The 26,885-nt window shown below is 39.1% G+C and overlaps 2 non-coding genes across 2 annotated transcripts; both read left to right on the top strand.

The window, feature by feature from the left end:
- Positions 1-1,278: 1,278 nt before the first annotated feature.
- On the top strand, positions 1,279-1,351 carry trnaf-gaa (transfer RNA phenylalanine (anticodon GAA)). Its single transcript has one exon. It is a non-coding gene; the product is annotated as a tRNA-Phe (tRNA).
- Positions 1,352-2,314: 963 nt separating this feature from the next.
- Positions 2,315-2,387, top strand: trnaf-gaa (transfer RNA phenylalanine (anticodon GAA)). Its single transcript has one exon. It is a non-coding gene; the product is annotated as a tRNA-Phe (tRNA).
- Positions 2,388-26,885: the final 24,498 nt, after the last annotated feature.

Below are 26,885 nucleotides of genomic sequence, written 5' to 3'. Positions count from 1 at the left end.
CAACATAAAGACAGAACATGAAAAAACGACTAGTTGACCACAATGTACAGGAGGTGACAAAGCAAAAGACAAAACAACAAAAACCAAGTCAAAGACAAAATTAGATGAAAATTATGCAAAAACATGCATTAAGACAGAACTGATGTAAAAGACACAAGACATTTCAAGCACTTCTTTTGATACTTCTCTTTGCAATATTAAATCATAATTAAATAAGTGTAATCTTCTTATTCGACTAGATGAAAACCATGTCACAAAACAAAAACATTGAAAGATTTTGTGGCGTTAAACTCTCCATAATTGCTGTTATGTGTTGTTTGTGTTGCACAAAATCTGCATTTTGCTTATGTGCATTTGTGTTATGAGTTCTCAGTTATGACAATCAAAACCAGCCAATAATATCATGAGTAGGAGGTGCTATTTCAAGCATTGTCTTGCCAGTGTTGGTATGCTCAAATCAAACTTCCCTGCAGATCTGCCTATAATGTAAGAGCTGTTCTGTGCAGTGTCAGTGGGTGAATCTGTGTTTTCCATACTGTATGAGCCCTCAGTGGGCACCAGCATTTACCTAGTACCAGCTGGTCATGCCATGCTCCTCCCAGTACAGCTATACAGTTCAGGCTGGTTCAGAAGCTTCACGTTGAAAATTCTGCGTGGGCTTATGATTGCGTGGGAAGGCGATATCACAGACCTCTGCAGAAAAGGAAAAAAGGTCATCTATGTGGGATGAAGCCTGCAGGGTGAGGTAACTCACCACCACTTATACCTAGCCTGAATAATCAGGCCACTATTTACCACTTAAGATGCATTTACGGTCCACTTTAGTATTAGTTTCTTTAGGATCTAATGAAAACCACCACACTCCATGCAATACAGATAATTGCTGCAATCATGTTTCTTGTTTTAGCTTAAAGAAAAAAAAAACAAAACTCTACAAACTACCCTTTGCAGCTGCAGAGTTCTTATACATTGCAGATGTCATCACCTGTTTTGGTTCTTATATTTTTAGCATTAAAGTATATATCATACTTATATCTGCAATGCTACTTTGGAACATGAAAGCTTGTGCGTGGCTTAAAAGGCCATATGTACTGAAAGAAACTGGGAACCTCACTGTGTTCACAGCACGATGGTAACGCACAGTCTCCTACAAAGCTAATGGGTGATGCATTAGATGAACTGCTGTGCCTTTGCAAACTGTAACTTATGGAACACACAACACTGAGCTGACCTCTTGTGGACATAGTCTAGCATCACACTCAAAAGACAAGTGTATAAGCCGAAATAGCTCAGTTGGGAGAGCGTTAGACTGAAGATCTAAAGGTCCCTGGTTCGATCCCGGGTTTCGGCAGTGATGGCGGAGATTTTGAAGAAACATGCAGATGCGATTAATCGTTAAATGGCTGCGTTAACTCAGTGCTGATGCATATGTAAGTTGGTCTGTTTAGATAACATGGAATTTCAGGGTTCCTATGAACATAGCCTCATAGCACACATATTATAAAATAAGAAAATAGTAACATTAGCAATCATGAAACAACAGTATACAGGAAATTTCACATCAATTCTATTATCATTACCACAATCATTATGATGGTGATTATGATTATCAATAACAATAGTAATAATAATAATAATCATCATCATCCTAATGATACATTAATTGCAAAGAGTTTTTTTTTTTTTTTTCTTTTTTTTTAGCAATGTTTAGAAACTTACATTATGATATAGCCTATACATCAGATGGAAATAAATAACCACATTTTAACACACTCTGACTCACATTCTGTAGAAATGTGCAGAATTCATGAATATTGCTTTTTACATTTTCCTTTCCTGCTTCATGTAGCCTACTTTTCTTCTCACATGTTGTCTTTTTTGGTAGATATTTGTTTCCTGTGTCTTCTTGTGTTGCCAAATCTCTCCACGGTGTGTAAAGGTAAAAAAGAAAAAAAAAAAGAAAAAAAAAAAAAAAAAGAAAAACATTTCATTAAATTTAGAACATTTTTATTTTTTTCTTGGAAATGCATGCAAATTCAACAACATATTCCATTTTCATGCTCAGTTTTTATCCTCATCAGGTCCCACTTATTCCAAGTAGCTATGAGGACTTCAAAATGCATTCAGTGTATTTATCACCTTTTCTCATTGTCTCATCGCCTCCAGCTGCCAGCAGAGGGCAGGAGTCACCAGGCTTCCTCTTTAAAGGACTTAATCGTGGAGACACCACAAACGGTCATATACATAAACGCTTGTGCCTGTATACGTAAAGCCAGTTATTTATGACGTCACACCTGTTATATGTTGGTGTGCGGCCGAAATAGCTCAGTTGGGAGAGCGTTAGACTGAAGATCTAAAGGTCCCTGGTTCGATCCCGGGTTTCGGCAGTCACGTGGGTCCCTTCTACAAGGAAGTGATGGGCTCATTTTTTTTCAGCAGACAATCAATGAATGAAAGCAAACTTGACAGCATTTTTTAGAGGTCATATTTTAGAGGATGGTTGCATTTCACCCCATACACGTCAGATGTGTGTAGTTACTTTTTGTGTCAATATTGAAGTAATAATTCTAAACAATTTGAAAAGTGATAATAATAAAGCATGAATTAAAAAATGTATAATAGTAGTAGTAGTAGTAGCCAACTATTTTGAGTAAGATTTATTAAAAAACAAAAATGTTTTAACTTTTAAAATGTGAATTTTCTTTCTTTCTTTCTTTCTTTCTTTCTTTCTTTCTTTCTTTCTTTCTTTCTTTTCTTTTCTTTCTTTTTTTTTTTTTTTACACCTATATGACAATAGATTGAATATCTTTTGGGTTTGGACCAAACAAGGCCCTTCAAGGTGTCGTCTTGTGCTTTGGAAAACTATTTATTAAAATTAAATTTATTAAAACTAAAATTTATCACCATTTTCTGACAGTCAAGAAATCATACAACTACTTGATAAATTCAACAGAAGTACACAATTGTAAAAAGTAATGCAACAAAGCAACATTATATTATTACATAGATTTAGTGTAGTGTTGTACAACTTTTATCAGATCTACTCTCAAAAATGGTTAGATTTGCTAAGTATTTCACACATATTTATTTAAGTTTTACCAAGCAACTGTATATTTCTATCTTTACTATATCCCTAGAGACAATTTAGTTAGATCTTACATCTTTTTCAGTTGGAAAAAAAAAAAGAATTGAAAATTGGCAAAATTAGCAAAAATTAAAAAGTATAGAAATCATTTTAAAACTCTTTCATTTTCTATGTCTTTTTACAGAAGAGGATTAGGGCCATCGAAAAAAAAAAAAGGTCCAATATATATATTTTTTAAATTATTGTTCTGAGAAAAAAGTCAGAATTCTGAGAAAAAAAGTCAGGAATTCTGAGAAAAAAGTCAGAATTACGACTTTAATCTCAAAATTCTGACTTTTTCTCTGAATAATAAAAAATATTTACTGGACCTTTTTTTTTTTCCCAGTGGCCCTAATCCTCTTCCATATCTTTTAAACAATTTGTTTTAAAAATGAAAAAAACTGTAATGAATAAAAATTATTAATTGTTCAAACTACATTACCACCTGTTTCATTTGATTAAAAATTGCACTTTTTTTTTACTGGGATTCATTCATTCTCACCCAGTCTCACCCATATAGCAGTGCTATCACTAAGTTTATTATTAATTACTAATAACATGCTAGGTGGATAAAGAACCACAAACGAAAATCATTCCAGTTTATGGATTCTATTAACCTGGCAAAGAGCAAAACAAATTCCAAATGAGTCGTTACATAATGAAACACTGCTCTTGGTACATATTTAGGTCACAACAGGTATCAGATCAGGATGCCATAGACTCAGCAGGTTTATGGGCTCTGCTATGGGACATTTAGAGGCTGCAGCTTTCTCTCAGCTGCTCGGTCCTGTCTCGCTGCCAGCCGAGGCGTGTACAGGCAGGATAGTCTCCGTCCAACAGAGCAGGTCCAGGCCGTGGGGCAGCGAGCAGGTCAGGGATTTGCGTCATTCCTATTGAAACCTGCATGAATGGCCAATCTGCTTCTCTGTGGTGATGTGCTAATCAGCAGGGCATTGACAATGAGCAGACACAAAGTGGTTGAGAAAACTAGCGATGTAGAAAACTGTAGAAAAGGTGCAAGATGTTCTGGTGTTTTCTGCAGGGTCCGGAAGAAATCTGTGCTCTGTGCATGTGTATTTGTGCATGTGAGTGTCTATACGAGAGAACACAATGTCTTCTAAGCAAACCCAACAATAACACCCTGTTTACACCTGGTGGAAAATGGCAGCGTTGAAAGAACTTCCTTCAAAATTAGACCAATTTTGTTCCTGTTTGTGTTTCAAAGTAGAGTTTCAAAAGGGGTCTAGCTGTTTTGAGAAAATTGAAAACAGCGTGATTGATTTTGGAGACAAAATAAAGTACCACTACAGCACAATAACTAAAAAAGTGAATAGATATGGGACATAGCTACACTGTTATGGTTTCAAATAGTGTACTTAGAAATAGAAATACTGCCCAAGGAACAAGTGATGTCAGAGTCTCGCATACAGCAGTAGCCATGTTCCACTGATAATCTATTTAAAGCAGGAGTTGTGGAAACCCAAACCAACCTTAATGCACCTGACCAAAAATAAGAAGGCAAAGCAACACATAAATCTAATTTATCACCAAATATACTAGGACCAGACAGTCACTCAGTAGGGGAAAAGCCACTATTACGGGTGGTTAGAGCCTCTTGTGTTAGTTTAATTTTCATATACTGGTTCAGAATCTACCTTCTGAATAGGCAGTTCTTTATCTCCATTGGTGATTTCTCCTCCAGCAAAATGAACTTTACATGTGGGATACCCCAAGGGTCAATTCTTGGGCCCCTGGTGTTTAATCTTTACATGCTTCCACCCTCACATATCATACGCAAACATAATATAAATTACCATAATTATGCAGATGATTCAGAACTTTACATTTCACTGCACCTTGATGACCTATTTCTGATACTATCCCTTTATCAGTGTATCAAAGATATCAATCAATGAATGTCAGAAATTTTTTACAACTAAACAAAGACCAGCCAGAAATATAATCACAGCACCCCTCAATTTTCTCACTCTTAACAGCAAAACTGAAGAAACTGAAGGAATCTGGGTGTAATTGGGTATGTTTTTAATCTCTTTTTAAAAATGGCTACTGATGTGGCATGTCTAACTGTGTCAGGCAGGGTGTTCCATTTTTATGGGGCATTTACACTAAAAGCTGCCTCCCATTTCTTGGATCTGGTGTGAGGGAGGAGTAAGTTGGCATTGCCTGTTGCCCGCAGTGTTCTTGCTGGGGTGTAAGTGATGAGCATATCTGTGATGTACTGTGGTGCAAGGCCATGTAGTGCTTTGTAAACCAGGAGCAGGATTTTGAGATCGAATCTTGTTTTACTGGGTAACTAGTGCAGAGATTTAAGAATGGGTGTGATGTGTTGATACAGTCGTGGAAAAAATTATTAGACCATCAAAAGTCATCCAAAACAATGGATATGCAATCAAGTACTAACTCCTATGTGTATCATGTGACTAAAACAAACAGAAAAGAAAACATGGAATGCCTAAAAGCACTGTTTTTGTCAGTACAATGCCAAGGCTATTGATGTAAGAACTGAAGTGATTTTGTTTATTATAAAAAAAACAACAACATGGAAAATGGCTAGATATCAGCTCTGAAATTAAACTCTTATGAGCTATTTTTGTTGTTATCATTATATTTGTCCAAACAAATGTACTTTTAGTTATACCAGGCATTAAAATGAATAAGAAATTGAAGAAAACAAGGATGGTCTAATAATTTTTTCTGCAACTGTACCTGTTGTGAAGCTCAATGAATCTGCCTTGTGTATGAAATGCACTTTATAAATAAAGTAGAATTGAATATATTTGATCATTGACATCCCACAATCCTCCACAGGATGAAGAACGCGCCAAAACTTCAGCCTGAAAATAATGTTACTAAATGCTGTTGAATTGTGTTTGTAGATTAAAACTTTCGTTTCTTGTGTAACACAACTCATCCATCTTGGCTTTAAACACACCAATCAGCACAGATGACAAAGTAATTACATGTTTTTTTCCTAATAGATGCTCTGCTGTCTCATTTGTTGCTATGTAATTTGTTGCTTTCTAATATCCCGGGCTGTGCTGCGGGTTATGTAACATCTCTCACTCTCCCTTTTCATTGCGTCTTGCACAGTGTGTCCCCACTTCTGTCGTTTGGTTTCCTGGTGGCTTTGTTCCCACTGCTCTTGGAGAGCAACAAGGAATGCATAAAGATGCCAGTCAAACTCTAAAGCAATTCAGTTTAGAGGGTGAATGAAACCCGCAGGTGGAGCTCGATCCGGACACCCGGACAGACGGGTAGGCACAGGGAGAGGATGTTTTTGCTCTAATTAATCAAAACTCTATTCAGTCCAGTTCCTCTTTCAAGCAGCTCCCACAGACGTCCTGGTCAATTTGGCAGCGCTTGAAGTCTTGCATAAGTGGAGCAGCAATGACTTCTACACAGTAAACTTTCCCCCCGTTTGTGTTAGATTTGCATAACAGGTTGACCTCCAAGTGCTATCATGGTCAACACCACAGAGTATAAACATAAGGGCCTGTGCCTCAGTTCACTTGAACATCATGGATAGTGCATTGAAAAGCATATTGTACATTAGTCACTATTCTAACACTGAACATGAACCGCACTGGTTAGTCCTATATTGGGTGTTTTCTCCATAGTATATGTCATACCAGACTTTACACAAACACATTTAACCCTTTATAGTTCACTCATAGAAATACTCTGAAGTTCAAAATTTAAACCTTAGTGTGTTATTGGAGGACGTAATAAGACTTTATTACTTTTGCGAAATTTTCTAAATGTTTTATTATCATGTAGAAAATGAAGGTCAATGAAGTTACCATATTTGGTTCCTTACCCATATGTGGTAAAAATAAATAACCAAAAAAGAAAAAAAATTCAAGAAGTAAACATAGAAAAAAACCAAGAAAACCACATGTAATTTGAAAGTAACATGTATTTTAGAACATTAGAACATGACTTTTATAGCATTAGACCAACATCAGTGCTGATCCAGACCCCTGTCCACATCCACATTATCCCTTTGAACATCATTCCTTACATTAGTACCATTACTTCATGGTACCGAACAAAGCAGGTACACTCACTGTTTATGCAGAGGTGGACCTTACAGACCCTGTAGACCACACTGGACCTGAGATTGTTGAGTCACTGTCCTCACTGGAACTGTTCCTCTCACTGTCTTGTAATGTATGCGGAAATGACCAAAAATAGTCACTTGCCTGATAAAGGGTTAAAGGTGTACTAAATAATTCAGCTACTTGAAGAGAGTGAAGTAGACTATTAGCAAAACATTTATATTTTATCATCCATGAAGTTGATCAGCCAGAGATGGTGGCAATTAGATGCAATTTTGGCAGATATGTCGCAGTCACAGCTAATTTTAGTGTATCTTCCTATGTGTTAAACTTCAGTTCACTCTCATTCCAACTGTGTTCCTCTGTTTGTACAGTAAAAATATCTGCCTGTTTGCAGCCAAATGCTCAACTAATGCTATTTTGCCTATTGTATCAGTCTGCTTAGTAGCACAATGATACATTTTTCAGATTTTTTGCACAATGTGGCTGCTGCTTAAATCCTAAAAACAACAGTAATGATAGCTTTAGAAGTGAACAGTAAAACATGTAGTTAAAAGACACTGCAAAGTTGTCAGGATCAGAGTAATTCTGCAATACAAGTCATTCCACATTCCATCTAAAATCACTGGTCAGTTTGTAAGCAGCTGGTCCATTAGTGCTTTACATATCTACACTGTTAAACTCCTGAACTCTTAATAACACCAACACCAAATGCACTGCATTGTCACTTTATCCACTTGCTGATTAAGAGTGCACTGTTAATTACTTGCACTACTTGCACAGAATCATAACCAGTACCGTTATACCTCACTGGAGCCCATTGGTTTTTTTCACATTGTATATTTAATACTGTATGTTTTGCAAAATTTGATAGTCCATTATAGCTCTATTTAACTTGTTTATTTTATTTTATTTTATTTTATTTTTTACTTCAGGCTTCTTACTTACTCCATGTTCTATGTATCCACCAAACCACCACCTAGTAATGTGAACCCTGTTTACTTACATCGCAATAAACATGATTCTGAATCTGATACACTATCCTGGATCCATACATATTAAATCTCTTTTGTTGATGCAAATAAGTGCATTTCAACTGTTTCTGTCACTGTAGAAATGATCATAGTAATTAACATTCATCATGTGTTGTGTAACACAAAGAAAAGGTTTTTTAAACTGGATAAATCTGGCCTACAGAAGGAAAACATCTCAGCGTTTTTCTAAGAAGGTCTTGTTGTGGAGCTCTTGTGACATAACCCGCCATGATGCATGCAGCCCAAATGTGACAAGGGAGAAGGTTGTCTAAGGCAGCTGAGTATGACCCTGCTTTGTCCTTGGAGACAAAGGGAAGTCATTGTCTTCTCAGACTGACTGAGTAGAAAGTAACATACCCACTCACTGTTCCTTGACCAGAATCCAAGGACAGCGAGGAGGCTTGTCTCTGTGTGTAATCCAAGTCAAGTTTTCGTTACATTGGTGTTGTTCTTTCTCTGCACTGTGCTGACCCTTGCAAATGCCTGGGTGCGGGTCTGCGTCACAGAGTCAAAGCTGCAATTGAGGAAAGTCATTGCAGTCATTGCTCTTTTGTTCTATTCTCTGAAAAATGTAGCCGGAGTACTGAACTTTATGTGCCTGTGTTATAAAACCGAGGCGTTAAATAACAGATTGCAAGACTGCCTGACTCTGATTTATGGCTTTCTGATTTCTCTTATATATTGTTTATACTATGAATTTATATATTAATTATTTTTAAAACTGATTTGGATAATACCCTTTTATGGTATTTGTGTGTACACTTCCTTCTGGAGATTACTCGGCGTCTGTGATGCCGTTAACAGAGATAGGATACGTGTGGTTTACTGACCCCCTGCTTGACTTACTCCAAGCCTTACGCACATAAAGACCACTGACTTCATGTGCTGGAGATTGACACTACCAGGTGTTCCACTCAGTTTATGAACTCTGTCTGTAAATCCACATGGACTGAAAATTCACACGCATCACATTCATTAGTGCTCGAGCGTCTACATTTCACATCCCCTTTTGACTCCCAGAGATCACAGGGTTAATGACTGAGGTCGTGACACTTACCTTATGCACCAGGTCGACATGTGTCAAAATGCAAAGCAGACATACAAGACATACTAGTTCTTTCCTGCTTCCCTGTGCATCTCACTGTGACTGTGTGGTTAAGCATGTGTGTGTTTTCTCTCACATCGGTGCTGTATCTGCGGTTTTCACACCACCTGCCTCGGCCTTTAATAAATGAGCAAATTTAAAATAGACGCTGAGCAATACGTCTAGGACAGAAACTGAGATGAGATGATAAGTAACCGCTGTAGTGCTGAGTCCAGAAACCAAATACTTGTGGATGCAGCATAGAGTGTCCTCCTCTTTCTCTCACACACCAACACAGCAGGTAATGACTGTTATGTAACTCTGCTCCTCAGTCATTGTGATAGATCATCTTGAATGATGTAAATACGTCACCCTACACACCTCAGTGAATCATTTTTTAATGCGAAAATGGAGATCTTTTTCAGTGCTTGGAGTACACAAATTAATCTTAAGGCAATCAAAAAGAGAATATTAAATCTGAACAGGTCTAAATGTGACAACTTTATGGTAATGATGATCAGTAAGGAGGGAGACCAGGCATGGATGTAATACATTTAGTTTCAGGACCTTTTGTCCAATGTTCCCACGTTTATCTGCCACAAATGGCAGCACTTCAGACTTCTGCCAGAACATCACAGATTTCATGTCTTATACATGGTGTTCCAAAGTACCCTACAACTGGAAAAGATTGTAAGAGATTGATAAAATGAATCTAACAGAGGCCACAGCAAAAAGATATTTATTAAATAAATGATAATGAATATATTTGATTGAGATATGAAGCACAGTTTTAGAAGGAATAGTCTCATTTAGTATCTCATTTTTACTGAAACTAAAATTTAAATGATGTCGATGTTATCGGCTAGTCAAATAAACATAGTGATTTGATAATACAAAGGACTACATCATATTTTGCCTGAGAAGATACATTTTGTTCTAATGCAAGTAATATGGTGTTATCTGTAATCGTATACAGTACATACTAAAAATACACAGAAAATGCAATTCCTTTCCTCAAAATCTATATCTTTGAGGTAAAAATCTGTGTGTGTCTGTTTAAAGCTGTAATATCCACCTTGTGTGGTCAGGGACTAAGTGGGTAAACACTGTAATGACTGTATGACTCTTATCCCTAATTGCTGATTGAATTGGTGCTACTTAAAGCACGACATCTTGTCCCGCTGTTTCACCGTTGAATCCAAATCAACAATAATAAGTAGGATGAATAAAAAATAAAGAGAAAGTATCTGTAAGATTCAGTAATTGAGTAAATGTTGCCGCTTATTTATTTCAGTTTTTATTCACTGTTTTGTGCCCACCACGTTCTCCCCGCATTAATAACTTTCACTGTTGCTACTGTGTGAAACTCACCTCCCTGTTGCCATGGCATCCAAATAGCTACTTCCGCACAAGGGACCAATCAGAGGCCGGTGTCAAAACCGGAAACTGCACACTTGAAATGTGAAGACGGCAACGTAAAAGCGGAGTGGGACGAGGAGGTAATATTATTATTTTTTCAGTGAGATGTACAGCTTTTATAATTGTTATAATGTTTGAATATTAAAACCTGGTTAATCTCTGGGAACTAGGTAAAACAGCTAACTTGACAGGCGCCCTGGCTGACGAAGAAAATGTACCTTTTATTGATTATTTAGCAAATTTGGTAACTGAACGGTACCTAACCGCTAAGATTACTGCTATACAGTTGACCGTTAGCTAGTGATGCCTTTAGATATTTCTAATAGATCAGACTGAAAGTTGCTCTGTGTGGCGTTAGCATCAACAGTTATTTTGAGGCGAGTGAATTATGACTGCCCTAGTTATGAAAAGGGCTAATTATGGCACTACATGACATGAGAGCTATATGTTACAGGCCTGTAAATCGAATCAAAATAATGTAGATTGTATCTGTGTCAGTAAGTACCAGTGGGTTAAAGGAACTCGAGCAGATATATACATATACATACATATATATATATATATATATATGTATATATATATATATATATATATATATTTTTTTTTTTTTTTTTTTTTTTTTTTTTTTTTGCTGTGGATGCTAAATATTCTGTATTCAGCATTGCCTGGTTAGTTGCTGTCAGGTGAAATGTGTGTCCCTTTTCTTCCAAGTCTTTGGAAAAATAGTGGGTTTTGAAAAGTCTGTAAAATAAGACTAATTTCTTACACAAATAATCCAGTAAGACTGAACCCCTCAAAAAATGTGACATTGTAGGAGTGAACTGTTTGATTAGAAACTGGATAAACTACAAACTGAACAGCTAATTCAAAGTGGGACCTGTATGTAAATGTCCAGATCAGATATAGCTGACTAAGGAATAAGTAACTAGAAAAGCACTTGGAGAGCGCAGACCTCCGCCAAGGCAGTTCACACCCCCAATCACCACCAAAATTTAATCATTTGTTCCTTGTGCCAGTATCAACATTTCCTAAAAATTGTATCAAAATCCATCCATAACTTTTTGAGTTATCTTGCTAACAGACAAACAAACAGACAGACAGACAAACCCCGATGAAAACATAAACTCTGCCGTTCCTTGGCAGAGGTAACTAGAAAAGCACTTGGAGTGCGCAGACCTCTGCCAAGGCAGATCAGTCCCCCCCCATCATCACCAAAATTATTCGTTCCTTGTACCAGTATTAACATTTCCTGAAAGTTTCCTCAACCCCCCCCATCACCACTGAAATCATTTGTTCCTTGTGCCAGTATTAACATTTCCTGAAAGTTTCCTCAACCCCCCCCCATCACCACTAAAATCATTTGTTCCTTGTGCCAGTATTAACATTTCCTGAAAATTTCATCAACCCCCCCATCACCACCAAAATTTAATCACTTGTTCCTTGTGCCAGTATCAACATTTCCTGAAAATGTCATCAACATCCTTCCATAACTTTTTGAGTTATCTTGCTAACAGACAAACAAAGGCGGGGGGCCCTGGCGGGGGGAGCCGGAGCGTTCTCCACGGACAGGACGCCGAAGCGGTTTGATGTGCTGATGGTCGGCGGTGGTGAGTCTTTGCTGGTGTTCTTTTTGCGGCCACGAATCACCACTTCAGACCAGGGTGTAGAACACGGGGGGCGAGAACAGGCAGAGGAAGGATCCCATAACACCGTATCATCACAGGAGGCTTTGGGCTTCTCTGCGCTTTTCAAGAACAGACTGGACAGTGTGGGAAGGCGGCTGGAGAAACCACAGAGCTGGGCATTTTTCTCCTCGAGTTCTGCGGAGAGGCGCAGTATTTCCTCTTTGAGATCCGCGATAGTTTGGTAAGCCTTTACCAGGGTTTTGTTTGCTTGGACGAGAGGACTATCTCCAGCTGATGAGGATGACGCCATGGTGGAAGCAGCGAGATACCGGGCAGAGCGCGGGAAGCGGTGGGTGACAACCAGAGGTAAGGATCCACTGACAATACTGACCTGTCCTGATGAAGGTTTGGGTTGATAGCGTCAAGTTAAAAAGACACGGTTAAGAGGTTGGGTTCAAGTGAGTAAGCGTTGAAAGGCAAGAAATAAGTAGTTAAAAGGCTGGATTTCTGAGAGTAGATCCGCCGGCGGTTTGACAGACGCCACGCATGCGTTTAGAGAGGCAGCTCGTGTGCCCCCCATAAGCTCCTTGTCGGTGTCTTTGACACTATTGGACCATGGGTCATAAAGTTTTTTAACCTGTCGCTCACAACTGGTTTGTTTCCCAGCTCCTTCAAACAGGCCATCATAGAACCTAAACTAAAGAAAACCACACTGGACCCCACAGACTTCAAAAGCTACAGGCCCATTTCAAAGCTCCCCCTATTGGCCAAAATCCTTGAGAAAGCAGTGTCTAAACAACTTACAGCTTTTCTGGAGACACACCAGATCTATGACACTTTTCAGACTGGGTTTAGACAACGCCACTCAACAGAAACCGCACTATTAAAAGTGTCTAGTGACATCCTGATGGCGGCTGACTCCGGGAAATCCACGGTCTTGGTCCTGCTAGATCTCTCCTCGGCCTTTGACACAGTGGACCATACCATAATGATTGACAGACTGAGGGACCTGGTAGGGATGTCAGGTCCTGTGCTAGACTGGTTCTCCTCTTACCTGACCGGCAGAAGCTTCACTGTGTCAATAAACAACTTCCAATCTGACTCAGCGGATCTACTGTGTGGTGTGCCCCAAGGCTCTGTCCTGGGACCAGTCCTATTCTTACTCTATGTCCTCCCACTTGGCCACATTATCCGACAGTACAGTGATGTCTCCTATCATCTATTCGCGGATGACATCCAGATATACTGCTCCTTTAACTCCTCTGAGCCCCACAAACTGAGTTCCTTAATCAACTGCTTGTCAGAGCTGAAGCAGTGGCTAAATGATAACAGCCTCCAGCTGAACTCCAGCAAAACTGAGACCCTCATCATTGCCCCAGATAGTGCAATCCCAGGGATCAAACATCACCTTGGAGACCTGAGTTCCTCGGTAAAGACAAAACTGAGGAATCTGGGTGTCATCTTTGACCAGGACATGTCTTTAGAATTCTACTCCAAACACCTAGTCAAAAACTGTTTCTTCCACCTACGCAACATCTCCAAACTCAGATCTATGGTGTCCACAAATGAGCTCGAGATGATCGTTCACGCTTTCGTATCTTCTCGCTTAGACTACTGCAACAGCCTGTTTACATGCTTAAACAAGAAGGAGCTGGCCCGTCTACAGTTTGTCCAGAACTCTGCTGCCAGGCTTCTGACCCGCACAAACAGGAGAACCCACATCACTCCCATCCTTAAATCTCTCCACTGGCTCCCTGTTCTATATCGTCTTCATTTCAAAATTCTTGTGCTAACTTTCCGGGCCCTACATGGCCAGGCCCCTGCATACATTGCTTCCCTGATCCAGCCCTACAGCTCGACTCGTAGCTTGAGGTCTTCAGGACAGTACCTGCTGATGGTTCCACGGACCTGTTTTAGCACACGCGGTGACAGGTCTTTTAAAGCTGTGGCACCACGTCTATGGAATGACCTGCCTCTACACCTACGGTCCATGGACTCTGTAGAGAGCTTTAAAAAACACCTCAAAACCCTCCTGTTCAAAAAGGCTTTTTAGTCTCCCACCTGACCCAGGACCACCACAGACTGATTACACTCTATGTATTCATCATAACGTACTCCATGTGTCATCCCCCCCCCCCCCCCCAGTCTCTCTATATCTCTATCGCTCTCTCTTTTCTCCTCCTTTACTCTCTCTCTCTCTCTTTAACCCCAACTGGTCAAGGCAGACAGCCATCCTTCAGGAGTCTGGGTCTGCTCGAGGTTTCTGCCCGTTAAAGGGAAGTTTTTCCTCGCCACTGTCACCAATCACAAGTGTTTGCCCCTGAAGGATTCTGTTGGGTCTTTGTAAACTTAATTTGATTCTGATTTGAATTGATAAAGCACTTTGTGACTCTGTCTGTGAAAAGTGCTCTATAAATAAAATTTACTTTACTTACTTTACTTTACAAACAAACAAAAAATGCCCGCCCCCCCCATCCAAATCTGTCCATAACTTTTTGAGTTATCTTGCTAACAGACAAACAAAGAAACAAACACACAAACCCTGATGAAAACATAACCTCCACCGTTCCTTGGCAGAGGTAAATATGGAATTGAACATCAAACAATTAAAAAAAGTAATTGTAATACTTGTAAATCATTGGAATTGTGGTATTATTGTAATTTTGGGATGGATTAATTCCCCTAAAAGTTAACAGTTCCACTTGAATATCCTCATTTTAAATGCTAATCTCTTGGCCCCAATTAATCAGTCGATCTTTCATCTGTAACATTTGTAAATCACACACTGAACTTAGTTTGACTCATGGTGTCTTTGATTTGGTTGTTAACTAACATGGACTTCACCCAAATAAGATTTTTCCCATAAAACACATCAGGGGTACCACCACCAGCCCTTACATAACACAAGATATGGTGAGGATTCCCTGACAGGCAAAGTCTACTGACTGGCTTCCCCCATACTGTGATTAGTATTTGGTGTCATCGGAAACTGAGGCCAGGTGGTCGCATGGATGATGACAAGCTGTCTACTCACCCAAGATTTATTTTAGTGCTACATATTTCACAGGCAGTTCTCATTCTCTGACATATAGCATACACATATGTTGTTTTGAAGTTATGCTTTCAAAGAAATTCTGCTTTCAAAGCTCTGGACATATATGTAGAATTTTTTTTTCCATTTTTTAATTAGTCTTGTCCAGACTTGCATAACAACTGCAGGCCCAAATTAAATTCTCTTACACCTTGGTGCCGATGATGATATGTAGTGACTAATCAAATTATTAAAATCAAGTAATCCATCTACCTTTAACAATTGAAATGGTTGAAGGAGGTGTGCATTTGCAGTATACAGGTCCACAGAATTACCTCAGAAGTTAAATTTACAGGCACATACATTACCTTTTGGAAAAGTCAAAGTCATGCCCTCATGCTGCCAACACTTGTTTAGCAGGTTTCATGTTGGCTTCAATGCAGTTTTAAATTCTTGGCGCCTACGCTTGTACTTTCACAACAAACCTCAGAATCTCACCTACCCAGTAAACATGAAATGTGATTATGGAAAACAACACTTTTATCTCTTTCTATCATAGGCAGTGGATCATTTATACCCCCTTTCTTCTTCTCAGGTATTGCTCGCTTCTTGCTGTCTGATCTTTTTCAAGGCGGGGAGTTTCTTGCAATCAATCATCCAGCCCCTGTTAATCTGCCAAACCTCTGATCTAACAGCTCATATGGCAGATACTCATACATGCTGCCATTTTTGCATGTCATTTGCTAACTGGGATTTAAAGGCTTTGGCAAAGATGTAAACAACCACCATACTCTTTTTGATGTATGCAAAACTAAGCAGATTTTCCTTTTAAGGGCATTTTTGGTAGGCCAGTGTATATGTATAGTGTGTTAAAGCTGTCAGAAAGTCATTGTCACATAGTTGTACGGTTAGTTGAATGAGATCAGTAACAAGCCAGCGAGCAATGGCTTAGTGACGGTAATGTACTTTGATGATGAGGGTCATGGCATAACACAGATGTACCGTGTCTAAAAAAAAAACTGGAAATAGCATCCTAATGCCTCTCTGTGTCTGTTTGTGGTTGGTTGTTATTTTAAAAACTTGAACAGATACCAGAACAAGTGGTTTCCCTCTCTAAACAAGCAGTGAGAAAGACACTTGACATAGTGTATAGATGATGAAACAGTATAAGTGTATGTTGTTGAGGGAAAGGAACACCCTGCCAGCGTCTCATTTGAAGCCCAGGTATCAAAGCATGGCCCGGGCTTGGAGCCAGCAGCACTTCGGTGACCTTTTTCAATAATTCAGGTACTTACCCCGATCCAGAGGGGTTACTGTGAGGGCTATCGTTCTGCCTCATGGCCGGGACTTACCAACTACCACCATCTTTCAGTCATGGAAAGTATGACCAGTTTTAATCCTGAGACGCATACAGTAATCGCTCCACAGCTTACTTCTGATACTAAGTAGCCGTGAGCAATGTTTCAAAGGAGAAAGGAGACGTGGTTCCGTGGAGGATCCCATGCTAGGGAAACCAGTTGGACAAGACAGTAAGAGTGTGGTATTTGTCATTGAGAGGACACTGAGCGAGAAGTTGTTCCACTTGATGAGTGGTTGACCTGCTCTGAGTGGCCATGGCACAATCCTGGGCTTTTGCCAGCCACATTCCTCCCACCACCTCACTCCCTCTACCTCCCGTCCAGGCAGATTCTCATTAAATACCCTTTTGTTGCGGGATTACTGAGTTTATATTTAACCTCTGTTCTCACTCTCACTGGACTGTCGGAGTGTCATATCTGTGTCTGTCTGACATCTGAATCCTTTCAGTGTCTCAACACATTTTCAGTCTCTCTCTCTGTCTCACGTATCTCTTTATTCCAAGAGCGATGACTTCTTCTCCCTCTTTATAATGCAATATGTGTCTTTAGGCCAATCCAGGCTATTTTTTTCCTACTTCGATACCTACTTTTTTACCTCTGTGGAGTCTCTAGCTGCCATTCATGAGCAGAATCCAAGCACCCTGAGAATTATTGCCTCAGTGTCCTCATCATCGTTCTGCATTACATTAGTAATTTTTATATTTAGTTTTTCTGCTTGACTGCAGTCAGTGTATATTCATGTGTATGTACCTTTCATGCATTATTTGACTCTGCTGTGCTGTGGATGAGAAACACAGTGTTCCCATCCTACAGGGCATGAGAGGTCTGATTCGAGTGCAGCTATGGGATTTGGACACAGGGGAAATGCACTTTAGGATCCCGCGCTAATGGCAAAAACACTGTCAGGAGAAGGAGGTCAGTGGCCTTGAGACAAAGTCTATTTTGGGAGTTGGGATTTATTTGTGCTTGTGTGTGTTTAACCTTGGCCTTTTGTTTAGTAACACCGCTTAGTCATGCTTATGAAGTTTGACAAATGTTAGTTTCTGTGTTTTACAGGTACAGTAGGCAGGTTTCAATTACTCACACAGAGCCTGGTTCAATGGAGTCATAGCTTCAGGTAGGAACGGACCCTTCTGGTCTCCCACTCGTCTGCCACCTCTGAATCAGAGATGCCCACTGCTTCTCTTCTCCATCAGCAGTCTGTTCAATCTCCCTGTGTGCTCATTGTCTACCTCCCTGTGCGTTCCTGACTCAGTGTCAGGTGTGGTGTTAGTAGGCCAGGTTGTGTTGGTGTTGTATAAGTTCTGGAGAGCCAACTCGGTTATCTAGGCTGCTGTGTCCTATGCATGACTGTGGATACAAATATTCTCAGGAGGAGGTAAAAATGAGGTGTTCCCCTGAAGTCTGACATTAGCCATTTTTGCACAGTACTCACCTGGGGACCTGGTAATTTGTAACATTTGTGCAGGTTGTCTCAATGTCAACATGACATGTCCTAGTAAATAAAAGCAAAGATTCACCCACAATTTAGTATTTAGTATCAGCTACAGTCAAATGTATTAGATGATTGATTAGGTATTGTTGATTAAATTGAATTATTAATTTTTCTCCCTTAGTTTTCAGAGGATGTAGCTAATGTTTGGGTTCAATAATTTGCCCATTTTAGCATCAATGTGGCCCATTCTTATAGTCATATGTACATGAAGATATGGAAAAAGTGCCCAAAACATCTGAAAATCTACAAACAAACCTGGATGAAGGGAACTAGGGACCAACTGCAATCAAAATCTGGCGTAAGTCATTTTAGTCATTTTAGTTAATTTAGTTAGTTTTGATGCTCCACATTGATTTGACATACATTTGGTTTAAGTGGTAGGGAAAACCCTGTATTTTGATCACTGATTTTGAGTAATTTATTAATGAAGGAAAGTGAATGAAAATCAGAGATCTGTAAGTTGATTTACAGTCACTTGAAGACACTGGATGATGTCCCCCTAGCTTTTGGGAAGCACTTACTGACATTTTTCACAATTTCAGGATATTTTTCTATTAAACAGCAAATTGATTCATCAAAGCAATTATTAATATAAAATAATAATTAGCTAGTTGCAGCTGTTAAATCAACATATCTATGATAGGATTCTGTAAGATTTTCAGGTTGTTTTTTTAATTATTTTGCATCTTTATTTGATTTTTTCTTGGTTGTGAGTTATAGAGACTCTGCTAAATGAAAGTTCGAACTGCATTCATGATGCAAATTCAAGTCAGGCACATGTTGTACCACAGAATGGAAACCTATTTACATAAAGCAAAAGTTTATATCAATCAGAAAGAAATGTCAATTTCATTACTGGTATACTGTAATGGAATATTTTCCTTTTTTATTTAATTATTTTTAAGAGCAATTCTTAATTATTTTTCCTTGTTTATCATTCTTTTTCTTAATGTCGCATATAGTGATGATAATTCGGTTTGGTGTTTGTTGTCCGCCTTTTGGTGTTACAGCAATAGAGAACAAACAGAGAAACATAATAGCCAGTGTGAATAATACATAATTATAGCAATCCTTAACGAACACTGCTGACCTGTTACGTTCAGATTTAGGTGTCAGAACTCCTACATTTCAACGGTCTTTTTTTAACCACATCAAGTGAAAATGCATTCACGTGTTTTGGCCACAGTTATAGACCACCCTTTCACAGCACAAATGGCTTCAAGCTGCTTTGTTCCTTCCCACTCGGATAAATGCTATTCGTGTATCAAGCCTCTCCCACTATTTGTGGTGACAGTGTACCCTTAAGCAGCACAGTAGCAAACCATTACAGTGTAAACCACCTCTGATCCCTAAAAAAGGATAACCAGTGTCTGATATAAGCCAAGTCTCACATCCTGATGTATAATTTCATATTCGGCTAATGTTGTTATATAGCATTGTGACTTTTCATACTCAAATGAGATTTATTTGACAGAATTCGCCCTTCTTATGGTTTGAAGGTCTTCATTTTGTTTTAACCAGTCAGTCTTCCTTTTCAACATTACCTCATTCTGTTTCTAGTTCACTCCTCTCCATGTTTTTGTGCTGCTTTGCTCAAAATGTGCTGCATATCTCTGCTGTGTAGAAGAACATGTCCAAGTGACAGTCAAAACATACTGAGTGGCATTACCTCCAGACCAATTCTCACATGTCCATTAGTCCTGAACCTCATTTTCAGTTTCCTATCCAATACTAGGGGTGTAACGGTACAGAAAAATTTTGATTTGGTATGTTTTCGGTACAGGGGTCTTCGGTTCGATACATTTTTGGTACAGTTAAGGAGACCAGTGGGTGTGCTTCGTAACTACTGAAAACTGAACATGCTCTGAGTGGTGCGGGGCCGCTACTGAATGTACATAGAGGAAACCCTGCACATGGGTTCTACTTACGGCCACCCTGCTTTCCGAGTGTTTACGTTCTTCACCATGGCTACATGTATTTGTTGAGTACACCTCCGTATTGTGTCAAAGGCTCTGAACCGAATCGGTACAAACGAGTGCACCTTTACACCCCCTTCCAATACCATGTTTTCTAGGCTTTTAAGTAGGGGTTGGTGATAAGGCCAACAAATTCTATAGTATTTGTTTTAATTCAATATTATGATTCATAATTCATTCATTCTTTAATTTAAATGTTTTTCTGCCTACACTTTAGAACTCTAGATAAAACCTGAATCAAGGTTAGTTTTATTTTATTATGCAACACGATATCATATATTTGCAATTTCAACAAACAACAATTACAGAGAATAGCATTTCCAAGCGTGTCAGTGTGCATTATTGCTTAACCACTTAACCAGGAAAGGTTTCCAGAGGAGGCATTCAGAGGAGGCATTAATCAGTATTTTAGGATTTACTCATTTTTCACAAGCAAAAATGTCATTCTTCTAATGCATTCCATAGGGCTGCAACAATGAATCAATGAAACTGATCCAAATCAATTCTTAAAGGAGCTGGCAATGAATTTGGCAGTCGATTTGTTGGGTCTTGAGCATGTTAGTATTGAGGCATGCCTGTACGCTGTGTAGTGTAGAGCAGCATGGCTGAGGCTTCGGATGCTGGGCCAGATTTTTAAACCTAGGTTTAGAATTGAGTCTTTTGTGTTTATCCGATGAATTGATTAGTTATTAAAGTAATCTACAGATTAATCAATTATTAAAATTATTGTTAGTTGCAGCTCTAGCATTCCATGTATTTGCCAGCCCTGTATGCGTCATTTCTTAGAGAAAATAAATACTGTCCAGATTTGTTCTAATGCAATGGCAGATTCAGAAAACTGTTCCACATCAGCAGCATCCATCTTGGTTGTTTACAAAAGTGACTCAACAACACTCATATCAGATGAGCATTCTGATTTGTCTAGACTGATTAATCTGGGAGGAAATAGTTTGGGAGCAGGGCCAGACTGAGCTGAGAGAACAAATGAACCATATGCTCTCAGGCAGGTGCATCTGGATCACATGGTAATACAGAACATGATTTATGACTCAATGAAATACAGAAGAGCACAATATGAAATAATGGATGCTTTTTTTCTAATCTCATTGTCTCTTTCCCTAGTTTTGTTTTAGCTTGTTCAGCAAATCATATATGGATGACCTACAAATTTCAGGTGTTGCACAGACATATGTACAGATCTACACCACCCACTTTTGTCTTTGTGCTGCATATAAATACTATCTGGCATTTAATGAAAGACATAGGAAATGTGTGGGTGTGTATGTTCTGATGCAGCCTTTGAGCAGCAGATGAGACTGCAGTACTTTTCCACTTGAGATTATTCAGCTGTCCTCTTCTCTTTCCATCTCTCAGGGGGCCGCAGGTGTTATTTAGTCAGGCCGCCTGCTGGACCAAGGCCAAGCGATCCCATCAGCACCCACTCACAAACCATCACCAGGCCCCGTGCCCCAGAACCCAAGGGTGTCAGCGTCCTCACTGCCAACTCTGCTTTTCAATCACCTGCCTCTCCTCTTCTGCAACAGTGCCCTAAATCAGGAGACACAGAGACAGTGAGGGAGTTGAGAAGGTACCTGCATTTGAACACAAATGAAGGGTTACATGTTAATTGCAGAGGTATTACAAGACTGGGTAAGGACAGAGCACGGAGCATGACAAAATATTCTCACAGAAATGATGGTACTAAAATTACATCTAGATAAAAAACAAAAAGCAGTATTTAAATTCTAACATGCTTTGAACACATCATATGACTGCATAAGGCTGAAAACACAATGAGACACAAATGATCACAAATAGCTCGAACAAGCAATATTTTGTGGAAGCAATGTTTTACTGCACTACAGCTCACAGCAGAGGCAACAAGGTCAGACATGGCAGTTTTTCAGAATTCAAGTTGAATTAACAGCTGGTAGGCAAAGCTGATGTCTTTTTTAATTCCTGAATAGATCATGTGACAGAGACGTGATGAGTCAGAGGACAGCAAATGCAGGCGTCTGGGTCTCTGTTGTTGTCCTTCCACATAAACACAACCCCACAGTTTCTAAAATAAACAGGGTCAACAGCAGTTTCAAAATTCTCCATTTTTATGGATGGTGCTGGAGTAGAGTGGATGATGGATATGAATGTGACAGAGCATACAGTGTGTTTTAAAACCAAAAAATATTGGTGTGGACATAGCCTTGGAGCATCTTCTCCAAGACTGATCCGTTCTTGGAGAAAGATGTAAGTTGTCATGTACTGGGAATGTTATTTACATGTATGTGATTGATGAGCACGTTTGAGGGATGAAGTGCGCATTATAGTGGATAAAAGCTGCTATTTGAGGGGAGAGTGAGGACTGGATGTTGACTTGACAAAGGGATAGAAACGAGGGCTGCATTAGTGCAGCAGAGGGTGCAGATTTTGTCTGAAGGGGTGGGGGTGGGGGTCTTCAGAGGGGGATACGGCCTGTAATCCCCTGACATGTGCACTCTTCATCACGTGCAAACACAAGCACTGCAGTGCAGAGCTGTCAGTGGCACAGAAACACACTGCATTGCTGCCAACAAGCCCACGCAGCTTTGTATCTGCAGCCGACGTCCCTGCCCACACAGTCTGTAAGCACGCTATGCTTTTTCATCATAGAAGCCCCCCCCCGACTTCACACCTGTACTACAGTGGGGCTTTATGTCTGTTCCCTCCATCCCTCCCTCACCCTGCTGAGAAAGACTTTCAAACACCACACCAAGCCTCCAACACTAAATCCAGGCCACTGTAAATGGTGTTTCTTTTGATATGAGTGGGAAGACACAGTAATTATGACAAATGTGGGCTCTTGACCTTGTTACATGGTTTCCAATACATATTCCATTAAGCCTGCACAATATGAGGAAGATCTGCAACATGCAATAACATTGACAGTATGAATTGTGATGTATAACAAACTACCATTAAATGGATACTAGCACATTGATGTGTCGGGAACCACGGGTTCTAGATCCTCTGATCCAGTTCATTCCTTTACTTTACTTTTTTGGTAAACTCCACTGGCATTTTTCAGTTAACCTCTCAGCTGGCATGTCCATTTCTGGACATGAAATTTGACACCGTGGCAACATGGCCCTATTGTTTATATGTTGCTAAGTAACCCACTTCAAGGATGATTCTATGATTCTGGGCATTTATAAAGCTATTGTCTTCCAAAATTACTAGTGTCTCCAAAAATATTGGTCCTATCAACTTGTCATTTTCACTAGTCTCTTCTTTGACCAAAAATACATAACTATGCCAAACTGTAGCAGTCAGCTCTGTACGGATTTTGTGTGATGCCTGAGACACACACACAGAGTCCACTTCCCTCTTATACTATAGATGAGTCAACCTGAGGGCAAAATGGGATTTTAGGTGATTGGCTAAATGTTTACAGGGTGAGTTTGAATAAAATTATTTTTCTCTATGTCTCTATGTTTTCTAATACCATTATCTGGCAAAAGATATTACTTAAATATTACTGGCTTGTTTGTGTAGACTTTGGACATTTTATTACATATATAATTCATAACTAGTATAACTGGTATGGTATAGGTATATAGACAATAATTTTTCTCTCTGTATGATATATGATCAATAATGCCAAATGTATGGTTAGTTGGTTCATTATAAATGTCCAATCATTATTTTGTCCCAGTCCTGTGTCAGAGTTGTATGAACCAGATGGATATTTATGGTGTTAAACTTTTCTTTATGTACATGTCAAACATTCTGCAAACAGCAGAACATATAAAAAATCTAGTGGTAAAATATTTATCGTAGTAAATGTTTGTTCACCATCAAATATGCTTCAGTAAAATGAACTAAGACAAAACATTAAACCATTTTTAATTGTTTTGGCATAATGTGTAAGCAAAATCAGGATAGTCACGGATTCTGTATATGTAAAAACATCTCTTCTGTAGTAATATATGGATTTATTCAGTGCAAATCTGTTGATGGTGACTCACCCACGATAATGTTTTCCATCTGGTAACACTGCAGGGCACCACTGTATTTATTTAACATTCAGTCATTTGACAGGTGACAGATTAAACCAGTTTTATGTTTGTTGTTCTGAAATGCTCTGTGTAGATGCAGTCTGGCTCTCAAAACAAACTCACGGCTCCTTTTTTCACATCCCGTCCACCAAATTAACTTCACTAACTAGCAGGTACTCGATTTGGACTGAGTATCTGTGCATAAATGCGAGGTCAGTTTGCACCGAGCCTCTAAGTGTCTGTAACTGTATGCTGTCTTAGAGACTTAGCTTACCATATTAAGTTTATGCACGTGCATGAGCTTTTTCCAAGGATTAATATTCATCTGGTGAGCAGCCGGCGGCGCTCAGACTGTTTGCCTTCTTCATGCTGTGTTGATTTATAATATTAGGTGTCTGCAGCAAGGCGGCTGCTTGTCTTCCCAAGAATGATCCTATTTCTTTGAATATGATGTTACTGTATCCCGTTTCAAGCCATGGCTACACATTTCCTTCAGTGTGTTCCATATATGTCACTCATTTTCTCAACACTCCCTCCTTCCTCCTTCCTTGTTCCTTCATCCTTCATCTCTTGGTCTTAGCTCAGCCAGTTTGTCTTTACACGCTTATCTTTGTCTTCATGCCTTTTTGTTATCTGAAGCGCCCGGCCCTGATTCATGCTTGTGAAGATATAAACTTAGATACACTTTAAGAATGTGCTGTCACCATTGCCTTTTTGGGTATGAAATAGCTCCATCCAATTTTTGTTTGGCTACACAGAACAGGGCAAGTGTCTGGAGAGGGCCATGGTCTGAGGAGTCAGACTGAGGTCATGCCATTGTGTTTATGTCAGTGCCTGGGTTTTAAATAGTATGCGATAAAGTGCATGAGTGCTGTTATTTACGTGCAGGAGGTGAGTGTGTTTATATTTGGTGTGAGAGATGTGCCAACGTGCTAAGGGACGTGTGGAGACCTCCATCCTGTCACCACGTCGGGTTCTGGATGGTGGTAGTTGACACACTTTGCAGGTCAGGAAATGTCAAGGATGCATCAACATTTGCCAACACAAATGTGTACACAAATGCTCTCAATACACCCTAAATGCTAAATATAAAATTACAATGTGATCCACAAGTGTCAATACGATAAGAAAGAGGTCTGTTTGGATTAATCTGCAGTCTGACATTGCTCAAATTCCACTGCACACACTCCTTAATAGACAGAGTATTAAAGTGGGTTTCCCCCTTATCTAAAGGGATCAGTCTGAGGCTATATTCACACAGTACTAGTACAACCTTCTACATAGAAACCAATACATTCTGGCTGTTGTTGTGGATTTACATAACGGAAACTGGTGTAGGCTTAGCAATGGGTAGCCAACATCCACAAATGACAGTGTCCCAGAATAAAACAGACTCTAATTTAAACTTCACATGCTGATGGGTTTCCTTGGTGCACCTTTAAAGGGGTCATATTTTGCTAAACCCACTTTTATTAGTCTTTGGTACATTTATTTGTGTATTTGGGGACTCTAATAGTTCAAAATGTTTGCATTTGAACCCTCCAGCTGCTGCAAAGCTATCTTTATATTCATTCTGGCAAAAATCGAGTGGATTTCTTCAACACGTTTTAATTCCTGCTTAATTTGTTAAGTTTTATAACTAGTTACATCACGACATTTGCACATCTAAGGTCAAGACTTCCGACAAACATTTCCCAGAGTACGCCGTAATTGTTTGTCAGCAGCAGCGGTTGTACTCTATACTGAAATTACGTCCAAATTTCGAGCTGATTACCTAAAATGTTCAGTTGTTGGTTTTATTAATGAACAAAAGTGACTGAACAGAACTGAGCGCACAGTCAACAACCTGGAGGGGGTGGGGCGTGAAGTGGCTCCTTTTCATTTAAAGGGCCAGCACTCAAAACGTCCTTTCTGGTGTCATAACTCAAAAATAGGTTTGAAGAGGGACCTGTGGAGTTTAATTAATGAAGAATTCAAACCCAAGCATAGCATTTACAGTTTATGTAGACCACAAGGAAATGTTTTAAAATACATAATTCCATTTTAAAAAAGCAAAATGTCACTCCTTTAAGAGAATCTGTGGCTTTCAACAGTTTTCACATTGATTTTTTTTCCTAAGGAATACACAAGGAATGTACAAGTTCATTAATGTGTTCACAATTCTATGAGTGATGAATAGTCTGCCTTTATCCACAAAATCAAACACTTTGATTTATTAGTGTCTTAGTCTGAAGAAATTAAGAGATTAATGCAATCAAATAATAGTGATAATAATGAAACCACATTAATATCATGTGAACCATTTTATCATCATAATGGCTTGCCAAAGTAAAGAACTGAGATGTGAATGTAGTTCAATATGTTATAGAAATATTGAAAAAAAAGTTAATATCACACATTGTAAGATTCAGATAATATTCATGATTAATATTAATGTCTGTTTCATTTCTTTAACTTCCTCTTATATGATTCATTTAACAGTTTTTTTCATATTAAAATATTCACTCTATTTCTGTCATATATCATAGTGCTACTTTGGTGTCTGCAGTACCATTTATATTCATATTTTAAGCTTGTTTCAGGTCATATTATAGCAAATGCTGCTTAATTTTTACTTGGTTGCAAAATT

This window comes from Sphaeramia orbicularis, chromosome 5 (genome assembly GCF_902148855.1).
Source record: "Sphaeramia orbicularis chromosome 5, fSphaOr1.1, whole genome shotgun sequence".
NCBI lineage: Eukaryota > Metazoa > Chordata > Actinopteri > Kurtiformes > Apogonidae > Sphaeramia > Sphaeramia orbicularis.
This window is presented reverse-complemented; position numbering and strand designations above follow the sequence as displayed.